Source organism: Mauremys mutica, chromosome 22, assembly GCF_020497125.1.
Source record: "Mauremys mutica isolate MM-2020 ecotype Southern chromosome 22, ASM2049712v1, whole genome shotgun sequence".
Taxonomy (NCBI): Eukaryota; Metazoa; Chordata; order Testudines; family Geoemydidae; genus Mauremys; species Mauremys mutica.
The window spans coordinates 20,392,244-20,396,126 of NC_059093.1; the positions used below are offsets into that span (position 1 = coordinate 20,392,244).

The following is a 3,883-nucleotide window of genomic DNA, read 5'->3' on the forward strand; positions in this document are numbered from 1 at the left end:
GCAGAGTACCTCGGACCCTTTGGGGCAATAACAAGTGGCGCAGCGAGCAGGGTGCTCTGGGAGACGATGCCGCTTTGGCAGAAGGTAGGGGAGGTAGGGAAGCCGTTGCTGTCCCTACAGCGCATACCGGGGTGGCCCCAGACGGAACACTGGGGGTCGGTAGCGCGGACCTTGGCAGGCTGGGCGGCTCCAGCCAACTGGCCGGGATTCCAGCAGGCAGCTGGGGTTACGTCCGAGCAGCTGCTTGAGAGCTTACAGCGGTTGCGGGCGAACCGGCAGTCTGGGACGGAGCGGCGGGCGATGGGGGAGCTAGGGTGGCTCCTCCTAACCACCCTTTGGGCCCAGGACGAGGAGGTGCTCCGCTGGCAGCGGGCCCTGGACGGGAAGGCGTTGGAGTGCACGGCGCAGGCAGAGGCCCGTGTCGGTGCCCCGGGGGTCGTTCGGACCTACAAGCGAGGGAGTTGTTTCGGCAGGGGCCTGGAGAAGGCATCCTACGCTGACTGGTCTGAGTCTGGGACAGTGCCGGGAACACCGTTATGCTTCTCCGGTATGAGCTGCATCAGCTGGGTGTCCTGACACAGGATGCGCAGGTTAAGGCAGCCGAGGGGAGGAAAAAGAACACAATGAGTTAACTGAAGAAAGTTAAAGATAAGAGACTAGCCCCAGTCAAGGACATCGCTTGCAGCTGAGACTTGGCGGACAACCAAAAAAAAGAGGGGGGCTTGACTGTGCCCAAGCCGCTGGGATGGCTGTAAAACTCGGCCAGACACTACCGGAATGTGTTAGATTTCTTTTCTCATGGGTAAAGAAACGCTACCAAAAAAGGGGGGGGGGCAAGGTGGAGGGCTGGTTAACCTCTCCCTTGTCCACTGGCAGCCCCCATTGTGTCATTGGATTCTTTTGAAAGAAGCAAAACCATTACAGGGTGATGTGCTGGTGACCTTACCCCCGTAGGAGCTGAACCACGACTGTGTTGGGAAAGAAGAAGAAAAACCCACGCCATCGAAATGACTGGAGCCTAAATCCAGGACTTCCTGACCAGGAAGGACATTAAGGACTGACCCTGGTGAAGAACCAAAGAATTGTCCCCTGGCAGGATGAAATTCGTGGGACTCCTGCTGGGGAATGTGGTATTGAGTTATGGGCAAGTGCCCCTAGAATAGCACCTGACATTTTGGATAGAAATAGGGAGTCAATGGCTATCAGGATCCCTACAGCCTCAGTGTATGTACGCACTGAGCCCGGGGGAAGTTGTCACTGTTCATGATAATGTTTGCTGGAGGGAACAGCAGTTGAACTTTGTGAAGATGCTAAGGAGAAAAGTTCTAAATAAATTCAGGCACGGAAATTATTAGATTGTAATTATTTAGCTATAAACAATTTCGTTGAATTAGCTGAAGAATGTATATAGTGCTATGTAATTGAGATGGTATTAGGTCCTAAGGGCACTATACGTGGTGATGTTTTATTTCAGTGTTTAAAAGCAGGAGTTAAAAGTAAGAAATTTTAAGCTGTGAATAGCTTTGAATTCAGAAGCAACTGTATTAATGCAAATGATTGAACTGATAACGTAATTCCACTGTTTTGCCTGAAATCAATAAGGGTATTTGTATACGGTATTTTAAATACTGATTGACTGCCCAGAAGGGGCAGACCTCCGTTTTGTCTTTCAGATAATTAGAGAAGACTGATGCCAGCTGAACAGCATTCAACTTACCATGATTTATTGGCACAGTACAATTTATGTTTTGTGTTCTATGTTCTGTTTTGTGGTGTTTGTCCTGTGGCCAGAATTGTTGTTGTATCATTTTTAATGAAGATTTAAAATGTGGTTACATGGTGTGTTTTCTCTATTCCCCCCCCCCCCCCGTCAGTTTGATCACCTGACACGAGGGAAAATATTGGTAACAAAAATTTGTCACAGTTTGGTGAGCAATTATGAATGGGGGAGCCCTGCAGAATTTACACCATTTATCTGTTTTACCCTTGTTATTTTATGTTTGCTTTGTTTGGTACTGCTGGTGTTATATGTTAAGAATTGCATGATTAAAGGTGAGCCCTAATAGAATAAGGAAATACCATTTGGTTTTGCTGCACTATCTAGTTTTGGTTTTGTTTTGTTTAACCGGTTACTGTTGTTTTTCTGCTCTGTTTATTTGGGCGTTAGGTGTGTGGGCGGAACTGGATTTCTCGTTCGTAATTCCTCAGGGTGGAAGCCATGTGTGCGATGAAGCTCTGAGGTTGTTTTGGGATTCTTCAGTCCCGTCCCCTGTAACGGACAATGTAATGGAAGTAGGAAAAATCTGGCTTAGACTGTAATTTTCTCTGCTCTCTGTGTAATTTTCTGTTCTGTTTAAGCGCAAGCAGACAAATGGGAATGCTGGTGCTTGTATTGCTAGATTAGCTCAAGGTTATGCTGCTGTTGTATAACCGGAGCGCTTGAGAAAGCGAGGGGAGGAATGTAGGAGGCTAGGGAACCACGGAAGATTCTGTTACGGCTTAGCTTAGGCAGTTCCACTTTCTCAGCCTCCGGTTATTGTAGGACACAGCATGCTAGCTTTAACCTGCCGCAACCGGCTGGGACTGCTGCGTGGCTAGCCCCTGGCTGTTGGCCAGGGGGGCAGCCCCGGAGGGTGGAGAGTTTCTATTGCATTATGTATGAGCTGATATGCTGCTGTTTTGTATAAAATGAGCATGCTTTGTGTTTGTTTTCGGACTTCACCCCAGGCCGAGCTACAGGGTGCTGGGTCCCCGTCTCAGTGACAGCAACGCTTGGGGTCCCCGTTGCAGATGTGTCACTTTACCTTCATTAAAGCCAATTACTCTCAGTGTGGAGTCGGTCTCGTTCTTGCAGAGTACCTCGGACCCTTTGGGGCAATAACAAGAGAGATCCATAATATTACTGCAAATCAGCCGCAAGAATTTATAAATGAAATTGATGGGTTCCATGCCGAAGCGAGCACATATACTAAAATTGGAACGATACAGAGAAGATTAGCATGGCCCCTGCGCAAGGATGACACGCAAATTCGTGAAGCGTTCCATAAAAGCATAGGTCTATACCACATCTGTTGGTTGTAGACCTTCACATATTTCCGAGAGGCATTATCATTAATAGCATAAGAGGGAGTGTATTGCAATAAAGTACAGGTCACATTATCAGTTACTGGAATGGTCTCAATACAGGTAAAATTTCCAGTAGCAGAACAAACTCTTTGGGTAGTCGTTTGATTATTCACTAATTGGGTAACCAAATAACAATAAGGGCCTCTTTTAGGTAACATAGCACAAATTCCAGGAATAACCATCATATCTACTTCACCATGGAACCCATCAATTTCATTTATAAATTCTTGGGGCTGATTTGCAGTAATATTATGGATCTCTATTTTCACTGATCCATTTGTTTTCCACTTAATTGTTCGCTCATATGAATTCTTTTGAACTGTAAAAAATAGTCTGTCTGAGCAATATTCTAATAAATCACTAAGATGGGAAGGCCTCAGCCAATGAATTTCATTAGAATATACAATTTTGTTTATATCTGGATAAATTACAGAAGTGATGGCCAGGGTTGAGGGGCTAGTGGGGGTAACCTTTGTGGTAGCAAGGCGCTTTCGGTAGTCATCATCTGAAAGCCAATTAGGGAGGGCAGTACATCCCCAGGGTACTTGTCCATAAGCACAGAGCCCTGCCCCTGGAAGAAATCCAAGCCACCATTCAACCCCACATTCCCAAGCTCGCACCCCACAGTTCCCTCCTTGCCAATGAACGATGCTTCGTTTCTTCCACCAGGGCCAGTTCTTAATGTCTCTTTCAGTCAGGAATCCCTGGACTTTGGAGGTTTCTGCAGAACGAATGTATCTTCTTTTCTTCCCCAAAA

The 3,883-nt window shown here is 46.7% G+C and overlaps 1 non-coding gene across 1 annotated transcript; it reads left to right on the forward strand.

Moving 5' to 3' along the window:
• Window positions 1-2,947: 2,947 nt before the first annotated feature.
• Window positions 2,948-3,051, forward strand: LOC123355013. Its single transcript, XR_006575007.1, has one exon. It is a non-coding gene; the product is annotated as a U6 spliceosomal RNA (small nuclear RNA).
• The last annotated feature ends 832 nt before the right edge of the window (window positions 3,052-3,883 follow it).